Here is a 24,242-nt window from a genome sequence, read left to right as displayed (position 1 = left end):
TTCTTTTCTGGATTAACTGTGTTGCTGTATTTCTTCTGATCTCTCCAAAAGCCTTCCATTTCAATTATTCATAAGTCCTTTCAGAAAATCCTCAGACAGCTCCATAAGTGGAAGTTGTGGAGATGGAAAATCCAAGGGAGGAAGATTGGGTATTGGAATATCCTTGACTTTCCCAGTATTTGTTGCAAATTCCTGCCAGGTTGAAGGTGTAGCAGTGTCTGAACGTGGTGGCAAGTTCCATAATGCTGACTTTTCTACAAAATCAGCATCCACATCCAGCTCCTTATCTACTGGACCTTTTACAAGTCTGGCTTTTTCAGCCTTTAGTGCTTTATTTTCTTTCCTTAATCTTTTATTCTCAGCCACAAGGAACTCCTCATGCATTTTCATATCTGCAATTTTGATTGCCTGCTTCTCAATAATTGTTTTATCATCCTTTGGGGCTTTGCTTCCAATACATGGCTGTGTTGGCTCACTCTTTTGCTGAAGTAAAAATAGTAGTGTTTCTGTATTCCTGTCAAAGACTCCCTGAATTTCAGAGAAGGGTTTCTCTGTACAAGGGCTGTAGTTCTGAGAAAGAAGGGGACTCTAATCCTCTGCATCCTCAGCAGAGGGTTTGTGAGATGCCTGAAGGTGGGTGGCTACATCCTTTTCTGTGTTCTGAGCTTTTGATCATTCTTCACACTTTGCCCTTTTCCACCTCTCCTGGATGAGGATGAGCTGTTCCATGTGGCTATCCCCTTTTAATTGCAGTGATAAATGAGCCTGCTCAGACTTGGTCAGCTTCAGAGCATCAGAAAGATAGGCCGTAGCCTTCTTGTGACAAGAAATAGCTCTTGGTATTTCCCTGCAGCTCATAAACGGTCTGCTCTGCTGAGGAGCCAGGTTGAGAGATGCTTCCAAGACTTCCAAAGACCCCGGCGCCAGCAGCGTCGCCAGGGCACATGGAGGGAAGGAGAAGAAGAGCGCAAGGCAGCCTTGGAGACCTCCGCCCCTCAGCGAGCCCAGAGAGACCATGGGAGGCAGGTGCAGAAGAGGCAGCCACCCTACTGCTTCCTTCCCCAGTGCCTCGGCCGCCTCCTGAGCTCTGCATGGCCAAGTCCTGACGTCACTGGCCCGGGCTGGTTCCAGGCAGGAGTGAGGACTGGAGTAGGTGGGGCTCCCGGAGGGCAGGGCAGCTGCTGATGTCTGCTTCCAGAGTTTCGTTTTATTTTTTCCCCATGAAATATCTTCTGAAAGGGTAGTGGGATGTTTTGTGAGGAGGTGCAGGCTTTTAGAACCTTAAGATTGCTATCTTCCAATACTGACGTCTCTCATTTCCTGCTTGCCTGACTTTTTTCAGAATTCACTCTGCTTAGCCACATTCTCTCTTGCACTTGTGTACCCACCTTTATCCTTGTACCTGTTGATGTTTTTCAAAAAGCAGATCTGAGGGCTGGGGTTGTAGCTCAGTGGTCAAGCGCTTGCCTCGCACATCTGAGGCACTGGGTTCAATCCTCAGCACCACAAAAAAAATAAGTACATAAATGAAATAAAGGTATTGTGTCCATGTACAACGGAAAAAAGCAAATTTGAGCAGAGTTAAACCATATACTGAACTGGGCCATGATAGGAGTTAACGAGAATTATTCAGCAGGGCTCTGCCTTGAAGTTGAACACAAACTAATAAAATAGCATGTGTTACAAATAGCCAAGTATGATGATGCATTTAACAATGACATTCCAAGCCATGGTGTTACCGGTGCTTACCTGTGAGGAGTCCTTGCTTCCCCAATGTTGAAGTATAACACCAGAGAAGCATGCTGAGGCAAGGTCAGAGTGGAAAGTAGAAGCTTTATTAAAGACAGCAGAAAAGACTTCTCCCAGATGAAGAAGGGGACCCAAGAGGTGGAATCCGTTTTTTTTTCTTTTTTTTTTTTTTTTTTTGCATTGGGGATTGAATGCAAGGGAACTTAACCTCCAAGTGATACTCCCAGCAATCCCCCCTCCTTTTTTTAGAGATAGGGTCACACTAAGTTGGTTAGGGCCTCACTGACTCTGAACTTACAATCCCTATGAGCCATGGGATTATTGTCATGTGCCACTGCACCTGGCAGCAAACACATATTTTTTTGATTTTGTTTTTGAGAGAGAGAGAGAGAGAGAGAGAGAGAGAGAGAGAGAGAATTTTAATAATTAGTTTTTAGTTTTCAGCAGACACAACATCTTTGTTTGTATGTGGTGCCGAGGATCAAACCTCGGGGCCGTACGCATGCCAGGCGAGTGCGCTACCACTTGAGCCACATTCCCAGCCCCAGCAAACACATTTTTAAAAAAGAAAAAAAAAAACAAAGGTGCTGGGTTGTGGATGAGCAGTGGAGTACTCTTCTCACAGATGCGAGGCCCTGGGTTCGATTCTCAGCACCACATAAAAATAAATAAATAACATAAAGTTGTTATGTTCAACTACAACTACAAAAATAAATATTTAATTTTAAAAATGAAGCATCTCTTATCACTTATTCTCGTGTTTCCAAAACAAAATCAGGAACTCACTTTTCCTAATGTTATGGTTGAAATGTACTTTTATGCATGCTTGCAGAATTAAAATTTCAATTTAGGGAGTATATATCAGCATTTTTGTTAACCAAAAATTTCCAGAATTAATTATTCAAAGAGCAAAAACTGTTATTTCTTGAATTATTCGGGATTTTGTTCTGGGTAGTTTTAAATGTTCTTATTGAAAAAGAGTATTAAGGAATGAATTAATCTATTCAACAAGAATTCATTGATCTTTCACTATGTCTCAGGCCTTTGCTTGCTGCTTAGAATCTAAAACTCAACCAGAGCCAATTCTGAGTGTTCAGATTTACTATTTTGTAGTACCCATCACGTAAACCAAAATTCTAGTACAGGTTGCAGTGGTAGAAATCTATCTAGATTCATTAGGAAAACACACACACACACACACACACACACACACACACACACAGAGGCAATAAAAGACTAACCCTTTGGACTTAATCAAAATATAAAACTTTTTTGCATCAAAGAAAAACATTAAATAAATAAATAAATAACTACAGAATAGGAAAATAAATTTGTAAATCATGTGTTGAACAGAGACTTATATCCAGGCTCCATAAAGAATTCTCACAATTCAAGAATAAAAAGTAAATAATCCAATTTAGAAAGATGGAAAGAATGTGAACAGACTTTCCTCCAAAGAGGACATATGAATGGATAAAGAACACATGAAAGATGTTCAAACCATTAGTTAATAAGGATCTGAACATCAAAATCAATGAATGAATAGTTATAATCCAAGACAGATGATAGCAAGGTTGGAGAGGATTTGAGATGCAATAGGTTGATGAAGCAGTTTATGAATCTTCTAAATATTTGAGAAACAATGACTTCACCACGGGGTCACACTGAGGTGGTCATAATTAAGAATAGCTAACATGCAACCTAGGTGCCAAGTTCCCTGCTCAGAATTTTATAGTCACCACATAATTCTGTCCCCCTTAGGAGCCTGTGAGGGGGACATCATCATCCCTATTTGGGAGATGAAGTGAACTGGCCAGCTGAGGTCACAGAGTCAGTAACTGTGAATGTGCCATGTGAACCCGGCTGAGACTCAGACATCTGAAGCACTGAGGGAAGGGGGAGAGAGGCAGGGATTCCTGGAGCCCAGGGTAATTCCTGGGGCTGGAGCTGAGGCTACAAAGGGAGGACCAGGGAGGAGCGAGAGGTTTCAGAAGGTCAGACCTGATTAACAGAACTGGTTAACAGAGAGGAACCAAAGGAAAGGTCTGGTAGGAGGGAGAGAGGGGCGACTTTAGAAATTTGGGGTTCTATGTTCCAAGGAAAAATCCATATAGGGAATTTGAGTGTGTGGAACCCAGTGTGAGAGGCAGAAGGAGAGTCTGCAGAGGAAGACTTCAGGAGTGTGAACTTTGGAACTACTTCTCAGAGATCCATGCTGGGGCCTATGAGCAAAGGAAAGATAAACAGACAAGAACATAAAAACTACAAGAAGCAGCGTGCATTCATATGTGTGTGTACATGTGTGTGCACAAAACAGACACACACACACACACACACACACACACACACACACACACCATTCATTCCCTGAGGACTTGTGTCACATAGTTATGTTTTAGTGTGAATCTTAATCAAGTTCGATTTTCCTCTGACAGGTACTTTTCCCTGTTTCTGTGTTCTAGTTTAAGACTCGGTCTTCTTTTATGAAAAACCATATTCATACCAACATGAAAGTTCTTGTTTTCCATATAGAAGGAAAATTAGAAAACAATAGAATTGTAAGAAACTGTTTCATTGTTAGGACTGATAAATCGTGCACTACCCATCAGTCCATCTACGGAGTAGCAGAATGTCACAGAGAAGTAGATCATTTGCATTTGAATATATAAGCAGCAGATCCTGTAAAAAAAGATTCCATTTAGCAGGGATGCATGACCCTGGTATTTTGCGGGACTAAATTGGTCTTTAACCGGCATTGCTAGCTTAGGCTTCTGTTCTAGGTAACTCACTTGCTGGGAAAATAACATTGTCTACAGAGTCAAGTCAATTTAATAAATAACAGTAGAGGAGGATATTTCATATTTGGGCTTAATGTCTTTGGGCAAATTATCTTCACCTGTGACTCACTTTCCTCATTCAGACATGGGAAGAATAAAGAGTTTGCTCCCAGGACTGTGGGGGGCAGTAACTATGCTCCTCTGCTTCCAAGAGCAGAACCAAGGAGGTGCCAAGTGGATCTTGTGCTGCTGCTTCTATTATCCATGGGGCATTTGGCTACTCACCCTGGTCACAAATTTCCTATGGACAAATCAGCACTCATGATAAGACTAATGCACAGCTGCTTCTGCCACACAAAACACGACAGAGTGCTTCAGGAAATTTTATTAACAAAGATGTTTATTTGGTTTGCAGTGTGGGAATGCAAGTTCTGGAGAAAGTGACTGCACAGGACCTTCCCTCCCATCTCTCTTTGCCCTCCTTCTTCTTGTGAATCATGACTCCTCAAGCCCATGACCCCTCACCCAATCCTCACCAAGGACAGAAAATGTGAACATAGATGGCAATACAAACTCACCAATCTCACTGTTCAACAGGCAATTTGTCTATAATAACAAGTCTCAACTGTTCAAAAATACAGTTAAAATTAAGCATAATTTTCTTTAAAAATTGGCTAGTATTAGTCAACTGAAGTTTCATTTCTTTTTTTTCCCTAAATACACACTTGTAATAGTAGGCTTTATCCCTCCTGCTAGCTGACTTAAAAGAATTTCAGTTTCATTTAGTATTTAGAGGTTAAGTGAGTACAAAGACACTAATACTAAAGGGACAGAGGAAACCACCTGCGGCTCCCTGCAGCATCCAGCAAGCCCTTCCACAGGGAGGGGAAGGCACGGGCACCTCAGGAGCCCAAGGGGCACTGCTCAGATGTGTCGCTCATGGCAGGGAACAAGAGCATCCCAGGCAAGCAAGAATCCCCTGGGAGGCAGTCTGAGCCCTGTGTGAAAACCCCTGATTCAACCCAGCTGCAGGGCGCCTGGCTTACACTTCACTTGTTACACTTAATCTATGCTGCAATAAGGAGATGAAACATTTTGTTTCTCTTTGATGAAAGAAATAAAATCTGTAAAATGAGCAGTTAAAATAACATCTTGGGTGTCTGTGTGAAAGCCTCATGTTTGCAAATACAGCTGAAATGGTACATGTATCTCATGTAGATAGATGCTAGTGGACACACTAGTAAAATTTCATCTACCCCTTCATTTTGTCATTATTTAAAGGGTCAAAGCTGTCTATGCAATGTGTGGATTAAGATACCAATCTGTACCAGCTCTTATTTCATAAAACTCTTTGCTCTGTAGAAATCTGTGTCAACTTAAGTGAACAAATGACAATTTTCTTATGGATCGAGAAAATGTACATCTGCTTAAATTTACCATCTATAATAGCTTTTTCAGACACATTTGTTCTCTAGAAACAAATTTAGCATTTGACTCTGATATCCTGTAACCCCTGAGATGGTCTTAATGCTTCCTTTTGTTTAAGGTTCTCAGAAACACGGACAAGCACATGGTGATTGATTTCATTCAGGCAGAACTTGCTCTATATTGTACTGTGCATAATGTTATATGGCACATTCACTTTTATTTTGTGCATTTATAATTGCTATGTGTTTTGTATGAAAAGAGGTAATTTGAGCTGTTGAAGGAGCTATGGTGATATTATAAAATAGAACAGCAGATAGTCACACCTTCAAGGAATGTCATTTTTCACATTTTTAAACTCATGAGTGTTCAACATTAAACTACTAGAGTTTTAGTACCATGTCCCATGATCTATTTTGTAGTATATACTTATTGATATATTGACATCTATATCTATTATTATAATACTATGATATATGTTATATGTTATACATTGATATGGATATGATATCTACTGACATGCTTATCTATATAACATTCATCAGATATTCATTGTATTAGACTCAATTGTATCTTGTAACTCAATACATCTTGCTAATATATTTGGTCACGTCACATGTTGTATTAGACTCAATTATATCTTGTAACTCAATACATCTTGCTAATATATTTGGTCACGTCACATGTTGTATTAGACTCAATTATATCTTGTAACTCAATACATCTTGCTAATATATTTGGTCACGTCACATGTATTACAAAGTCCCTTTGTAAGACAACTTTTTCATAGGACACTCAGAAATACACAAAGATGGCTCTTGACCCACAAATCACAAAACAGGAACAACAATACTTAGACCTACTTGTGGAGCAGAGTATTCTTAATATGATGGTCTTCTGCATGTATACAAGACTTCTTTGTATATTCCTGCAGCTGGGAGGGAAATAAAAACCCTTTGGATTGTTTAAGTAAATACCAAGCTGTTACACATTAGTTCAAGTAACTGTATGAGATAAATATTGATTCAGACATGTAATAAATCTATGAAGATAACTTCTCCATGCTTACTTTGAAGAGAAATTCCCAAGAAGGGCAAGGATGTCATTTCCTTGGCATGGCAGATGCGGTTCTAAGACTTGTCAAGGAGGAAGCATGTCTTGCTTAGGCACCTCTGCTCTTCTCCAGCTGAGGAATGCAAGCCAGGGTGCAATATTATTGTTAGACTACAAAGAAGAGACCACCCCAGTGGTTCATGTGAACACTGTCACAGTTGCTCCTCTTCCCTTTGAAATCATTCAGGGTGATGCATGAAGAAGGGGCTGCTTTTATCAGCCTCCCACTCAGGGTATATTCAGCCCACTGAGGAAAATACTTGTGATACACTGCTGACAGAAAACAAAACGCGGCCCACACTGTGGGCTGCTGCCAATCAAGGCCTGCAGCTGTGATGGGGAGCATCCGCTGACTCCACAGGGTTGCCGCAAGGACCTGTGCTTCACTTATCAGTGATCACAGATCTCCATTGTCCCTGAGCAAGGGGAGCCCCTAAAAACCCCTGGATCACCAATGCTGACATGCATACATGGATGGATGGATGGATACAGACAGATAGGCAGAGAGAAAGAGGATGAATGAATATATGTATATATTCCTTTCCATAAAGCACATCTTTGCTCCCATTAGACTGAATCTAATGATTAGCAGAGGGAAAAAGTTTGAGCTGCCAACTCCATATCACCCCCCCAAGCTACCAGGTTGGCCCACCTGCCTCTATGGCCCCTCCAGGGAGTTTCTACTGCTGCCACTCACCCTTCCCCAGGGACTCCAGCCATGCGTGGCTTTCCCCGGTAACCCTTACCAGACAGCTGCTCCAACCTCCTGTGCCTGGTCTGCACACTCCTTCTCTCATGTGCCTGGCTTCTCTTTGGTCTTCAAGGTTGAGTCACTTTCTATGGTCAAATTTTTATTAAATGCTGTCATGGCATTAGTGAGTCTTCTTCCATTGCACTTACTAATGTGTCAATAAGAAATGATCAACTCTAATTTTCTATGTTAGCAATTCTATCACTGTTTATCATATCAATTAGCACAGGGTATTGAAGTTATGTGTTTCCCATCCCAAATTGCCAAAACATCATGACTTAAGACCTACTGTGAGCACCATGCCAAGCTCTGGGTGTGTGCTGAAGAGCAAAACTGCCTCAGTCCTGACCTGCTCTTGTAAATCTTTTGCAGTTCTGGGGATAGAACCCAGGGCTTTGTGCATGCTAGGAGAGTGCTCTCCACTGAGCTCTAACCTTGATCTCATGACCTTCCTACCTTGGCTTCCCACGTATCCAGTTCCAGATGTGCTCTTTTGATGCTTATAGTTTAAAGAAAAAAATGACATTAAGTAAGTTTCAAGTTACAAATCTAATAGGTGTGGGATAAGGTCAAGGGAATGGGGTGTGGAGGTTGAGGCTGGTGAGGTCAAAGCCAGGAGAGGGGAGAGGATGAATAGCAAGGGTTAAGGGTTGGGGCCCATAGAAAGGGAAAAGAAAACCTAGTTAAGGCAACAGCACCTGCATGGGCTTGTAGAAATACCCTTGAGCAAAGTGTGGAAGAAAGAACTGTGGAAAAGAGTAAATGCTGGGCTTTGTGAGCTTTTCAATGAAGTGTGGACCTGACCCTGAGGGTTGTAGAGAGCCAAAGCCGTACACTGGCAGGTTTCCAGTGCTCAAAACGGTCTTCACAAATCACTGACGCCGTAGATCTGCATCGTGAATGAAAGGCACTGAGTAAAGAAGATGCTACTTTAATATTTTAAAGCATTAGGTAAGTGCCAGGCACAGGGGCACACACCTATGATCCCAGCGGCTCAGAAGGCTGAGGCAGGAGGATCGTGAGTTCAGAGCCAGCCTCAGAAACAGTCAAGCGCTTCTCAACTTGGTGAGACCTCTCTCTAAAAAAATACAACATAGGGCAGGGAGTGTGGCTCAGTGGTCCAGTGCCCCTGAGTTCAATCCCAGGTACCCCAAAAATTAAAAAAAAAGCCTTCGATGAAAACTTTAGTAAACTCAGAATTCCCATGTTCAGGTACCTCTCATTATTTCAAAGTCATCTATTTGAAAAAACTTAGACCAAGTAAAACAAGATCCACATTTCTATTCAATTTTATTTTATAATCTATAAAAAGAAAACTCCTCCAAAGTACACATTCATGAATAATGAATAATTTAGAACGTCTAGAACAGATTTTTACATGTTGATATGTGTTTGTGTTTATACATGTAATATTCCATTTGAAATAATGCAAAGTGTAGGTTATCAAACTCAGACAAAATATCAATCAACTTATTTAACAGCAGCAATATGTTAATGGATCTGACTTTATATATATATATATATATATATATATATATATATATATATATATAATATAATATCCTTTAATGGAGCTTATGAATTTGAATATATCTTATTAAATATCTTATTAAGAAGCTCATTACTTTGAATATGTCTTATTAAGTATCTTTCATTTCTCAGTTTCATTAATATTCAGCCTTATATTCTTAATATTTTCTTTCATTCAGCTTCAAGTGCTTGAGTTAGATGTTCCTGCCTTGAGTCTGAATGCTGACAAGCCCATAGGTGCCTTGCAACTCCAGACCGAGGCAGCCAAAAGCACAGAGGAAGATTTTGAAAGGAAATACATTCATTGCTCTTTTTTTCTTGATATGATGAATTTACTTACTGCCTTTTAAAAAGAGGCTAATTAGCTTTTTAAAAGCTGCTGGAAATAAATTATAAGGAATATACTAATAGATGATACATATTCAGATGGACAGGACAATAATCTTCTCGGAGTTCAAACTGTCACTGTGGAACTGCAGGTTTCCACACACACTCTGGGTCACTTCCTCAGGTATGGGGAATTAGAAAGACATTTCTCCTGGCTTCACAGCAAAGCAAGCTAGACAAGTCACAAGTTCAAGACTTTTTTGAATCTATCAGAGCGCTGTGGTCACAGGGCCACCATGAAGACCCAACTTCTCTGCAGTTGTGCAGAGAAGCCAGCACTTGTCCTTGGGGCAGAGACCACAGGGATTGGGAGAGATACAGACTGGAGGAGGAAGAGCAGAGTGGAGCCCCAGGGGCCTCAGATAAAAGGGAGGCGGAGGGTTCGCATCCTCCATCTGACCTTCTCTACTGACCCCGCGGGCTTCATCTGTGTCTTCATTGGTTAAACAGCAACAGTCCTGGCTGGGAAGCACTGGGAATGAGTTTCTTCCTCAGACTCTTCCCCACCCACACACCATGGAAAAGCCTTAGGGAAAAGGGGGAAGAAAAAACTACTGCCCCAGGGAACCATCAAATACAGGGCAGCCACAGCAAGGGAGTGGGCAGGACTACCAAGACCACCCACCCCCAAGAGCAAAAGGCACAATGTTGGCTTAATTGGAAAGAAGCCCCCACCCTCTCCACTACCCCGCTGAGGGGAGGTTTGAGGAAAGAAGGGTTTGAGAGCAGCTAGGAGACAGAGAAGGAGTAAAACCACCTGGAAATCCACCCCACGCCAAGCACAAGGTATGACCAGAGGGGGCAGCCGGCAACCATACCAACCCTCAAATCGCCTACCTCCCCCTTCATCCCCACACTGAAGGCCCCACAGGAAAATATGAGGGGCTCACCTACAGGTTCAAGAATGACTTACTTCTACCTCAATTGTTTCCATAACACATTCTGCTTTCAACAAGCAATCATAAAAATCTAAAATGATAAAAATTATTGCAAAAGAGGACCAAAATTGACGAATGTATACTACCCATTTTTGAGGTGTACGATAAATCTAGTGTGATCAAGACAGCCTGGTATTTGCTAAGACACACACAGAGACTGTAGAAACAGGTCAACATTAACACAGGAAGGTAATGTTATATGAAGCTACAAAGGTAGTCAATTGAATAAGGAGAAGTTTTTTCCACAAATAATAACAACTGGATGTCCAGATGCAAAAAAAATAAAAAAAGATGAACCTGAATACATATCCCACCCTTCATACAAAAATCAGCTCAAAATGGATCAGAATCTTCAGTGTTGAACTATAAAGCATCTAGGAAAATAATTTTGTGATTTTGAGTTAGGTAAAAAGTTTTTAGACCCTACCCCAAAAGTAGGATCCACAAAAGAAAAATAAATTGAAAACTTTTATCTGCATCAAAATTAACTTTCAGACACTGATAGAATAAAAAGTTAAACAAAAGACTGACAGAATATATTTCAGAATGAAGACATATTCAGAATACATGAAGAACCCTCAAACAATAATAAAAAAACTGCTTTTTTTAAAATAGGAAGAAGACTAAAACAGACACTTCAGAAAATATACAGGGGTGTCATAAAATGCTCAGTGCTACACAAATTAAGGACAGTGTCACTCCCCTGAGTTCTGAGGAGGTTGACTCCTTGCTACACAGTAAGTTGAAGGTTTGGTTTTTCAGAGGCAGATTAGGTTTACTTTATACTTGATATACAGAACAGTGCTCATTCATTCCAGTGTTACATCTTTAAACATAAAAACGTCCAACATTATTAATTAATTAGGGAAATTTATAATTAGGGAAATTTATAATTAGGGAACTTCAAATCAAAACTATCAGGAGATACCATAGACTCTCTGAACTGAATGAATCCTGAAAAGAGCAAGGATCTGGGCCACTACAGAGCATGCACACAGCCACCTCCACCTGCACAATCACTTGTGAGGTTAGAGCTTCCTAACATGCACCTATCAGGGCTCAGCAATGCCCCTTCCTGGTATTACTAACTGAAACTTGCAGCCACACACACTCACACATACAAATGTACATAAGTGTTAATAGTAGCTTTATTTATAATCCTCCAAACTGGGAACAACCCAGATTTTCTTCTGCTGGTGAATGGGTAAACAAACTAAGTATCCATACAAGAGAAGGCCACTCTGTCATTAAAGAAAAAAACCCAATACCTCATACAACGTGGATAAATCTTAAATGCATTCTGTAAATGAAAGGACCCACATTCAGAAGACTGCATGTAAGACTGCATGTATATGACACATAGACAAACAAAATTATAAGGACAGGTCAGTGGTTCCAAAGGTTGGCATGAGGGCAGGGTTCTACAAAAGAGAAGCAAATGGGAATGTGGGGGTGACAGCTGCTCTCTATCATCACTGGGAAAGATTCATGACTGTGTATCTGTCAAACTTACGGAAGTGTATTCCACAGAGAGTCAATTTCACTGAATGCAAATAAAACTGGTAATTTATTACTGTTAATCTGTCTCTGAAAAAACAAAACCTGCAGCTCACTGCGGAGCAGCAAGAAGTCATCCGAGTCAGAACTCAGGGGATGACACTATCCTTAATTTGTATACCACTGAGCAATTCATTTAGAAAAGAAACTTGTTAATGGGATGTCTTCTTCCCAGTTGGTACCTGGAGGTTCCAATGCTCTTAGACCAGCTCATTTCCATGGAAGGTGCCATCTGCTCCTAGTAGCACACTGAGTCAAAACCCTGCATCTCTGTCTTCTAGAACAGGACCAGCCATTGGCTCATGGTGAGCATACTCACCTCCTTGGAGAGTTCCTGGCTCTTCACATTTAGGACCTGCCCAGCTGTCTGCTCCCTGCTACAGTGTTCAACCCTCTTCTCTACTCCCTGGAGCTCAGCCCAGGAGTCACTTACCAGGCAGGTCTTTGCGACACACTGCTCTAAAGCTACCAGGTAAGGATCTCAACATCTATACTGCTAGAACAGCCATCAAGGTTCATAACAACTGTAATTAACTAAGGAACCAAGGAACTGGGGAAGAAGGAGCCAACTACATATCACTGACCATTTGATTTTTAGCAGTTAGCAAAGGACCCTGAAAAAAGTGAGGATCGATAAATACTTACTGACTGAATTAATGAACAAGTAGGTTTATTTTAGTGTTGATATCCAGAACAGTGCTCATTCGTTCCAGGGTCACATTTTTAAAAGTAAATTCAACAATTCATTGCTGGCTCACACTCAGCTCCAAGGGAGCTGTTTTAGTTAATTTCATGTGTTAATCTGACTGGGCCAGGGGGATCTCAGGCACTGGTCAAACATTGCTCTGGGCATGTCAATGAGGGTGTTTCTGAATCAGTGGATCAGTGGACCAGTGAGCAGACTGCTCCCCTCCTGTGGGAATTGAAGCCCTGCCTAGAAGAGAGAGCTGATGTGGCCACATGATGCCTGAGATGGGATACCAGCCTTTCCTGTCTTCAGACTCAAAAAACTCAGACCTTCTTGGGTTTAGAGAATGCCGACTTTCAGACTAACACTTCAACTACCAGCTCTGTGGATTCTTAGGCCTCTGAATTTAGATTGGAACTATCTGTTGGTTTTCCAGGTCTGTAGCCTGCTAATGACAGAAGCTGGAACTTCTAACCCTCCATAACTGTCAGCTAATTCCTTATAATAATCTATTTGTTAGTGGTTTCTCAGAAGAACTCTAATATAGGACCTCCTATAAAATTTTTCCCTTACATTAGTTACTTTCTTAAATTCCTGACATACTTGGACTTTTTTAGGCACACTCTGTATCTTGTATGCACAACGCATCCATTTTGCTTCCTACCATCTTTGCAGTGCTGCCCCCACTTCACTGTGCCCAAGGACTGAATATGGCCCGCTGTGTGACTTTTTGGTTTTGGTTCTAGGAAGAAACAAACTAAACTGCTCTCCAGGGACCTGCTAAACCTACACAAAAACAAATAAAACAAAAAAAAATGTGTCATCATTAGGAAAAGGGTTCTTTTCAAATATGGCAAAACCTAGTGTGGTCACTTCAGAGGAATAGTGGGGACTCAGTATTTTCTTTAGACTTCAGTGGTGCTCTAAAGAAACAACCCTGTACCGACCCGGTATTCCAATTTCGAGTGCAGGGCTCACACAGTTCCTTAGCTGCCATGCTCCTGGTGAGTATTTCAGCGTGTCACCATAAAAATCTCAAAGGCAAAGCTCTCTCCACACACGACCTCACCATCACTGTCTCTGGCCCACTGTAATATCGAGGGAAGTGCACCTTCTGAGAAAAGTCTGGTTTTTTAATATTCATAATAGTTCTATTTCATGCCAGCAAGAGCATTTTCCCAAACCATGTATTTCCAACTAAAAAGTTAAAAATAATAGATATTGATAACTAAAACTTGAACAAAATGTGGCTCAGTACAGCCCTGGCCTACCATGTGAGGCCCTGGGTTTGTCCCCTAACAACACAAAGTAAATGATTTAAAAATTCTAAAAAAGTTGGACAATACAAAAAAAATAAAAATATTTGCAGCTATTTGAAATAAACAGCATTACTTCTTTAAACACTTTTTCAATTGAAGGTCACAGTTTACTCTAACTAACCACCTTAGGCTCCCAACACTTCCCCAATCCTCGAATGCTGTTAGGTCCACTATTTTTGTTCAAATAGTAGTACCAGAGAACTCATTTTCAATTGGAGGCAAAGGTATATTTTATTAAATTCATTGATCTTTGAGAGAGAATGTGAAAGCAATAAAAAAATACAGATAGAAAGAATTTACTGAAGACCACACACCCTAAGCAAATGTGTGTCTCCAGCATTTTTTCTGAGATAAACTCTTCAATCATGTTTGTTATTAAATAGCACCAACATGCACTGACTCAACACAAAGCATTTCTTTGTTATGGACTTGGTAGAACACGGTGTAGGAATGTGAGGAGGAGCAACCAGACAGGACTCAGACAGGAGGACAAGCCAGGTGGAAAGAAGCAGAGAAAGGTTCTGGGACTCATACTCTGAACAGGAAGGTAACTCTCCCACTGCACTGCACTTGAGACTCAGAACTCCTCAAGTTTCCTGCACGCACACACACACACACTGTGCCTTCCAGTGATTCTAAAAGTGAGAATACTTCAATATTTAACTCCCTGAATGCTAAAATTCCAGTTATTTCCCTGACCTATGAGCAAAGCAATATTGATGCAATAATCATGAAATGTTACTGAAACACAGTTTTTAGGAGCGATTTCTCATTCTGCTCTAAATATACAAAGATTTTGATTTGTCATTCAATTGTTTACCCCTTCCTAAGTTTCCTAAATAGTTCAGTAAGAAGGAAAAATAGATTTTATCTGAAAAACTGTGTGCATCTGGTGAAATTAAATGGGGGCGGGGGCAGAAGAGAAAATTTTGAATATAATAATAGCAAACCAAAATTACTGATCTACTTGAAAGCAGTGTATTATTTCAAGCTTCTCTACTTCCAAAAGTGGATAAAGAACCAAAATTCTCAAGTAATAAACACAGGGAATCATATTCAAACCCTGAAAAGTATGTCTAAGGAGTGATGTAACTGGCAGCTGTTTTTAGTCAGTGGCTTTCTCCTTGGATGTGATGGTTACAGGGATGTAAGGTATTTGTCTCATAAATCAAATATATTTGGTGTTTATGCTAATTCATTTTCTCCTTCAAACACACCTAAAACTTGAACATAAACAACCATCTAGCTGTGGTCCAAATGTCTGCATTTCTCCCAAGATTCACAGCTTTAATCCTAGCCTCCAATGTGTCAGGGGTGGCCTCTAGGCAGTGAGTGGGTAGAGGGGCAGAGCCCTCAGGAATGGAATATTAGTTCCCTTGTAAAGGAGACCTCAGAAGCTGCCTCATCCTTTTGCTATCTTGCGAAGAGAAAGCAAGAAAGTTTCAGCAATGATCTTCTGTGATTTATCAGAATGTGTCTTCAATACACAAAGACTGCTGTTGCAGGTTTCATCTTGTTGCTGCATGATACATGCTAGTTACTGCAAAGTCACCAAGGTGCACCCACCCAAAGTACCCTCAGATAAGACACTGTTTAAAGTATCTATACTTTTTTCTACATTCATCACCAATTACCTTGATTTTAAGAAGTTTTAAAAATCAGATTACACTTAGGCTATGTTTTGGATAAATGTCCCATAAAGGCCCGTGTGATAAAGGTCAGGTCCCCAACTTGTTGTTACTGGGAAGTAACAGAACCTTAAAAGGTGGGACCTACTTGAGGTCTTCAGGTCACGAAGGGGGAATTTGAAGGAGATAGTGAGACCCTTGCCCCTTCCTCATCCTCTTTCACCACCAGGCCATGAGAAGAGTCCTTCTACTTTGCCATCAGTCCCACCTGAGGCCTAAAGGCAATGGGTTCACCTCATCAGGGACTGGATACTCTAAAACTGTGAGCTAAAGTAAATCTTTTCAAATTTGATTAGCTCAGACATTTGTTATAGTGACAGTTGACTGACACCAAGTAGCATTAGCAGATTATCTATTTTGAATATTGGAGCTGAAATGTCATTATCATCGGGTGAAATTTAGCATCAAAACAGTATAAATCTAGGGGCTGTGCAGGGGGCTCAGTGGCAGAGTACTTGCCCAGAACATGAGGTCCGCTTGCTCTAAAGAGCAGTTCTGAGGACTGAGTACTTTCTGAAATCATTAACCATCTTTTCATTAACAAATTGTTAAATTCTATAAAAAACCCAGACTTTAAAAATTAAGTTCCTACAGAACATGAGAGTAAAGCAGAAAAATTAAAGTACTAGTAATTTTCCATCAATATATCATGTAATCTCTTGGAAAACAAACTTAGATCTATCTTCTTTTCTTAGAAACAAAATTATCCCAATCATTATCTAAAGCATGTGGAAAAAGAAGAAGAAAAAGAAGTATCATTAGTACTTTCAACCAGTTTGGGATGGAATATTACCTATTAGTTTAAAAGAAAAAACAAAAGAACCTAGTAAATGTACTAGAAAATTAAAATCAGGAAAAAATTTACCCAAAATGTGGGATAATATGTGTCCCTGAATTTTTGCCTAGTGACTACAATACTTTCTCATTTTTTGAGAGACAGAGAGAGAGAGAGGGAGAGAGAGAGAGAGAGAGAGAGAGAGAGAGAGAGAGAGAATTTTAATATTTATTTTTTAGTTATCGGCGGACACAACGTCTTTGTTTGTATGTGGTGCTGAGGATCAAACAAGCATGCCAGGTGTGTGTGCTATCACTTGAGCCACATCCTCAGCCCAACTTTCACATTTTTTATGAACTGTCTAGTCCTTGCTAAAACATAGCCCAGAGATATGGAACATGAAAACAAAAAGAAAGATATAACCAAAGAGAAGAAGAGTCAGAAACAGAAAAGCCATATCCTTTGAGTCTTGCTTGCCCCGAAGCGTGCGGTGGCACCTGGGTGCTTGTTGGTGGGAGTGAAGGGACTAGGAGTCCCCAGCCTCCAGACTAGGACTCACTGTCTGAAACCAGAGCTGAGACAGGGGCTGGGCCAATACAACAATAAAAGAAAGATGAAATTAAAATCGTGGGAAGTATGCTCAGTGGAGCACACAGAGCTAGCCGCAGTGGAGACAGCAAGTGACCACTTCAAGTCAATATTGAATCTAGAAGTCAGTAGCTTGCAGGAGAAACTTTACCTTCCCATTTGCAACCCTCATAGTCGGTAACCCTGGGGACAGAATGGTAAGGTGATCAATAACCCCTGGAGTAAGAATAACAGAGTTCCAAGAGCGGGAATAAAACTCAGCACTCAGCGAGAAGACAGCAAACACAGAAGCGTGTAGTCACGTCTAAGCTAAAGTAACTCAAAAAATTGCTAAGGGCTTAAAACATGCATTTGTATTGTTCAGAGAAATAAGGGCAGGGGCAAAATTGACTTTTTAAAAAGGAAATAACTTAATGAGAAGAGGCCTAAATCCAGTAAAACAAGGAAAGTCAAGGGCCTTCTGCAGGGTGAAGCACAGTAGGCCCCAGCACCAAGCTCCCCTGTAGAAAGTGGCAACTGACAGAGAAAAATGACAACTGTATTTTTACTGACAGGAGAGGGCTGCTAACACAAGAAAATGAGATGAACTGGAACTCCAGAGCAGGAGCTCTTTCAAAGTGAGGAACAAAGTGACTGCTGGTTTCTTCTCAGGGGTCATTTGTTGATTTGGGGACACGTGCTAATTCTACAGGTGCAGACTAAGAATTGTGACTGGGCTGCCTTAAGGGACTCTACCAAGGGGGCAAAGCCAGCAAGGTTTGTAGGAGTCAGTGTGTCCGTTTTAAGGAGCAGAGTGCATGTGTGATGGGTCCTGATCACAAGGTTCATTTTTCCTAAGGGACTTTGCTAAATTGTGGGCTGTGCTTAGAAGCCTGAGAGACCAGGCCAGGTGTGTCTAAAGCCACCTTGAGGGCTCCACTGGTAACATGTGAGAGAAGAATTCTGCTAAGCCAGAATGCTTGCTTGAAACACAAAACTCCAGGATGTGTAAGGAATCAAGGCCAAAAGCACCACACATTAACATCTCCCAGGGAAGTGAATTATCAAGTCATCAGAGCTGAGCAGAGCTGACCAGCCAAACCATGCCAAGCACAGACAGGAAGCAGAGGCCTTTCCAAGGTCAGCAAGGACCCCAGCCCAGTTTGCCTCACCTGCACCAGTTCTTCACCAGCCTGGCCAAGCAGGGAGGGGGAAAGCCTTCTCTGCCACCGTGATCATCTATCACCATCTGGCATACAATTAAAAATTTTTAGATAGCAAAAGGCGAAGAATAGGAGATTAGTAATCTAGAGAAAAAAGATAATTAATATAGGCTGAGAAATTACCCAGAGGTAAAAATAACTGTGATTAAAATATTGGAGAAAATAGATGTATATAAAAGGGTGAAAGATGGAGAATTCCAACAACAAATGGAAGCTACAGAAATCAGCAATGAAAATTCCATAAGAGAACTAAAGAACATAATTATTAGACATTAGGGATTCTGGATGCATTTACTACTATCCTGATTACAACACAGACAGAACTGAAACTCATGACACACAGAACCTGACAACAAAGCAAAAGCTGGTGGCCTAGTGGAAAAATGAAAATTCAATACACACTACTACAAGCCCATAAATGGACAGAAGTTCCAAGGGCAGTTGGAGGCCTGTGGCAGAGTGGAAGATGAAAATGCACACCCCACGGCCCAGCAATCTGGCCCCCAGCAAGTGGGCTGCAGTACCTCTGCCTCCTTTACTCCTAGTACAGGTTCAAAAGGATGCTTGAGAATGTTCTCAGCAGCATAGCATTGCTTCATGAAGTAAGACAGCTGCGCACATGAAGAGTTTGGGCATTCTTTCAGCTAGGCTGCGACAGTCTAGATGGGCAGCAGCATTGTGTGCAGCTCTCCCTCAGAGGACAACTGGCATTATGGTATGTAAAGTGCCACACAAAGCATGAGGGTCCATATAAAAAATTCATCAGAAATGATGTCATAAAGAAGCATATGCCTAACAGAAGGGATACGAGATACAACATATGCCTAACAGAAGGGATTCGAGGACAACTCAAGGTAGAAGTCGAGAGAGAGAAAAGTGAAGAACCATCAATGCTACAGAAACAGATAAAAAGCTGGGAAAGAACAGTCCATCATTGAGGGACTCTTATTTGACACAACAACAAGTGTCAGGGTGGTCTCCCAGTTTGCCATCTTGTCCTACCAAGCCACGCTGCCTTCCACCATGGACTCGAGTTTTCTGCTGAACTCTCAAAATCTAGACAACTGATCTTAAATTGTCATCACAGTTTCATTCTGTCTATGCTTCATATGGTGTGCCCAGGAGACACTCTTTCTTCCTACTCCACAGGGCGACACAGGAAGCCATGCCACACACAGAAGACTCACTCCTGGTCCTGCAGATGTTGGCCTGAAATGAACACAGGCTCTAACATGACCAGGGTGAGGGTCGGGAGTTCCAGCTCTGTGCCAGACACCTCCCACAAAGACCCCAGGGTTCAAGGCCCAAGAGTAGGTTTACCCGGAGCTCCAACCAGACCCAACCTTCAGGCACCCTCCAGCCCCTCCCCAGGTCCTGAATACTGGAAGGCACCTTACAGTTCCAGGTCACCAGGGAGCTCTACTCTAAGCCAACTCTAGACAAGGGCCATCCAACAAGACACACAAGGCCCTAACAGAAGTGGAAGGGGCAGGAATGGAAGAAGTCAGTCCAAGAATGTGATTGTTTCAACTTAGTTCCACTAACAACAGAACTGGAAAAATCATCAAACTCCAAAATTAGTTAAAAATACAATGAAAAAGCAACAAGAGAAATTAATGTGTCTTATTTACTTCAGCTATTCTTGCTCTACAGAAATACGAATTCAAGCTTCATGAAGGTAGGACTCTGCCTACTCTGCTCACTGCTGGATCTTCCACAGACATCAACCTAACACAGCTCACCTGATTTAGTAATAGATACTTTTTTAGCCATTTACTTTTTCTTCAGTTTTTCTTTCTATTTTTCCCTATATTTTTCTCTTAATACTAGGTGAAGCACATAATATTGTATGAAACTTTTTTATGAACCGTTCTCAAAAACACACAGCATTTGCTCTCAATATTTGCGCTTAAGAATTAATGATATTAGGGTTAGAGTTGTGGCTCAGTGGTAGAGCACTTGCCTAGCATGTGTGAGGCCCTGGGTTCGATTCTCAGCATTGCATATAAACAAGTAAAGGTCCATCAACAACTAAAAGAATATTTTGGCTGGGGCTCAGTGGTAGAGCACTAACCTAGCACATATGAGGGCCTGGGTTTGATCCACAGCACCACAAAAAGGTAAATAAATAAAATAAAAGTTTTGTGTCCATATACAACTAAAAAATATTTAAAAAAAATAATTGATATTAAAAAATTTCATGACAACTAAATCTAAGAAATGACATACTGTGCCAAGTCAGAAGGGAACATGGCAGTATGGAACTAGATTAATATGAAATTCCTTTTAGCTCTCTTTGTTATTCAGGAAAATGGAACTTTGCAAATTGGTACTTAATGTTAATACACAGTCATATCATTGCATGTAAGAAGTCAGCATACAATATTATGTGTTTCACCTAGTATTAAGAGTAAAATATAGGGAAAAACAGAAAGAAAACTGAAGACAAAATAAGTGGCTAAATAAGCATCTATTACTAAATCACTTCTCTGAAAGTTCCCCAGCTTAGTGGATCAGAGAATAAGGGTTTTTTCTTTATCAATTTCTCACTACTAATAAATTGTTTCACATGACTATGTGGAACTATCAACATTATCATATTTTAAATGTTAAGAAAATAACAATATAAAAGATGGTTTTGGATTTTGTTTTTGTTTAAAGTGAAAAAAATATTTTGCGTATCTTTGCTTATATTTATATTTCATCTCATCACATAGCTACTTCTACAATTTTATTAAAATACATTATATATTTGACTATTGATTATTATTATCCTGCAGGTAACAGAGCCTCTATTATCTTCATAAAACTGTTTTCTTTCTTTGCTTCATGGTATCTAAAATTTCAACAGGTTCTTAAGTCCACTGATCTTTTAAAAGACAATTTTAGCAAAAATTTTACTTAATTTTTATTTCTAGATGTTCCAATGTTTACTTTTTGGTATCTTCAATTTTATTCTCCATGTTTATGTATATGGATCATATGTGCAATAGCTGTTTTAACACATTTGTCCATTAATTTCATCATCTCTATCATTTTCAGGTCATCTCTTCCATCATTAATATTTTGTATTGTTTTCAATTATTTTGCTATCATAAACTGTTAACACTGTACAGAACTCCCCTGCATATGCAGCTTTGTGTTCTTAAGGAATTACTTCATTAGGAGAAGATACATCAAAGTGGGAATCCTAGGTCACCATGCTCTCTTATATTTCAACTTCTGACTTGCTGTGTATGCTGTGAGAAACCAGGCTTAGAATTATAAATTCAAGAATTCAAAGATCAATACAACTAGTGGTTATAACTTGGGTTTGGATCCCATCTCTGACACACCAAGCTGTATAATTCTGAACAAATTACTTAAATGGGTCTTAATTTATTTACCTTATCTGTTAATTGGGGATCATAATGGTATACCTCAAGGGATTGCTATGAGAATTAACTAAAATACATAAAACATCTGGAATACACTAAGTGCCATTTATATGTTTGCTATTACCATTAAAAAGGAATATGAGTAAATAAAGTGGCTTTACATGAACCAAAGATACCATTTTAAGACATGAACTTATGAACATAACTGTATGTAATTTTAAGCCTCTAGAAAGATGTGTATTACACTTGCGAATTTTTCTCTCTTCATGTATTGCTTCACTACTGGATTTAAGGGATGGGTAAATATTTTAGCCTTCTGTTAAATGCAGGTGAAAAATTAAACTCAATTTGCATTGAACCAAGAGATCAAGAACCATGACACATGTGCAATCATCATATCTACAATCTCTCCTCCTAGGAGGATTCCAGCTCAAGTCAAGATAAAAACGTCAATACAGGAGGTAATTCAAACTATATGTGTTAAGTCAAAGTAACCATGGTGGATACCTGAAATGCCAGCCACTCAGAGGCTGAGGCAGGAGGATGGTGAGTTCAAAGCCAGCCTCAGCAAAAGCTAGGCATTAAGCATCTCAGACCCTGTCTCTAAATAAAATACAAAATACTACTGGGGCTGTAGCTTAGTGGTTGACTTTCAATAAATTCAATCCCTAGTACCCCCACTCCTTAAAAATTCTCTTAAGGTTGCCTCCAGTAGCTTGGCACAAGGGTGCATTCCTATAATCTCAGCAGCGCAGGAGGCTGAGGCAGGAGGTTTGTGAGTTCAATGTACCAGCTTCAGCAATTTAGCAAGGCAAGACCCTAAGCAATTCAATGAGACTCTGTCTCCACATAAAATATAAAAAAGGGCAGGGGATGAGGTTCATTTGTTAAGTGCCCCTGTGTTCAATCATTGGTAACCAAAAAAAAAGTTTACCAAAATTGGTCCAAGTTAGAGACTAAACTGCCTGGAATAAGGGTTTGGCATTTGGAAGGAAGTGAAAGTAGTCAACTATAATTAGGCTTGGAGTATCAAAGGAACATCAGGGAGGCAAGTGTGTGTAAAAACAGAGTAAGCAAGCAGAAAGTTAGAAGAAACATAAGTCTTGGAGTTTTATCTTGAGTGTGGTGGTAGAAAAAGTGGAAGGAATCTGAAGTGAGGTGATCTACAAAGGGGACTGACATAACTGTTTAACAAGCCAACTCCATTCCAGCCCAACTGACTGAGTCTGAAAAGGTGACTTTCACCTCTCAGATGCACAACCACTCTATCTTGGGCTCTGGCAAGTTTTTCTGGATCCAAGTTTCCATACCAACTAAGAACTTCTAGCTATCCAATCGACCAAAGGCATGTTGTGAGCATGTTCCCCAGAGCTGCCAAAAGTTCCTGGCATATGATCAATGAAGCACACAATTGGTGAGTGTTCTGCAGTGAATCAGTTAACACATTAAATACCAGGTAACAGAGAAAAACTGGCATGTTAGTGCTCTGTAGAATGCCATGTCAAGGCTAGAATAAGGACAAGGGGAACTTATGAACTTATGTAGGCTGGTCTCCCCAAGAGAATCTGCTCTAAGTCGTAGAGTAAGATCTAGTACTCTATCACAGAAAAAAAGTGGAAGTAATCTGAAGATTGCCATCTTTCCATAAAAAAGTGTCAGCATTTTCTGGAATCTGCTAAAAATATGAACCAAACCATGGGCAATGCATACAAAGGACTCTTGTTTTTCTGCCCCATAGCCTCAGGAATAGCATAGCAATACCTGTGGTACTCTCCCTATCTCATTTATAAAGGGAATTCCAATCTATCTCATAGGTTTAGTGATGATTAAATAAAAATAAAGGGCTTGGCTCATAAAAAGTGTGTAATATATATTATGTATTCTTGATTTTATGACCACAAAAATGACAACTAGCTAAATGGTAAGCATGTCCATAAAAACAGCACTTTTAATGCTCTTCTAGCACAGAATAAAAATAGCTTCATTTTTTGTGTGTGTTTGTGTGTGTGTGAAATATTAGATGATCCAAAGATTTTAAGATTGGTCTAAAATAATTATCATTTTTTCCAAACTCCCCTGCCAAATTTGGACCAATAATGTTATGCAACAATAAAGCAGATTTGTAAATCCTATTAACATAAGATTAACAACATAAATTCTGAATAAATAAAAGCAAAACAACAATCTCTAAGTCTGAAAAATTATTCAACAAGAGTCATTCAAGAGACTGGGGTTGTGTCTCAGTGGTAGAGATTTTGCCTTGCATGTACGAGGCACTGAGGTCAATCCTCAGCACCTTATAAATGTAAAATAAAAGATATTGTGTCCACCTAAAATTAAAGAAATAAGTATTTTTTAAAAACATTCATTCAAGATGG

At 40.2% G+C, this 24,242-nt stretch overlaps 1 pseudogene; it reads right to left on the bottom strand.

Annotated features, from left to right (window-relative positions):
- Positions 1-60: 60 nt before the first annotated feature.
- LOC143389922 (nuclear receptor-binding factor 2 pseudogene) lies at positions 61-13,912 on the bottom strand (annotated as a pseudogene).
- Between the last annotated feature and the right edge of the window lie 10,330 nt (positions 13,913-24,242).

This window comes from Callospermophilus lateralis, unplaced genomic scaffold (assembly GCF_048772815.1).
Source record: "Callospermophilus lateralis isolate mCalLat2 unplaced genomic scaffold, mCalLat2.hap1 Scaffold_74, whole genome shotgun sequence".
Classification (NCBI taxonomy): domain Eukaryota; kingdom Metazoa; phylum Chordata; class Mammalia; order Rodentia; family Sciuridae; genus Callospermophilus; species Callospermophilus lateralis.
The sequence above is the reverse complement of the archived record's forward strand: the minus strand, read 5'-3'. Positions and strand labels throughout refer to the sequence as shown.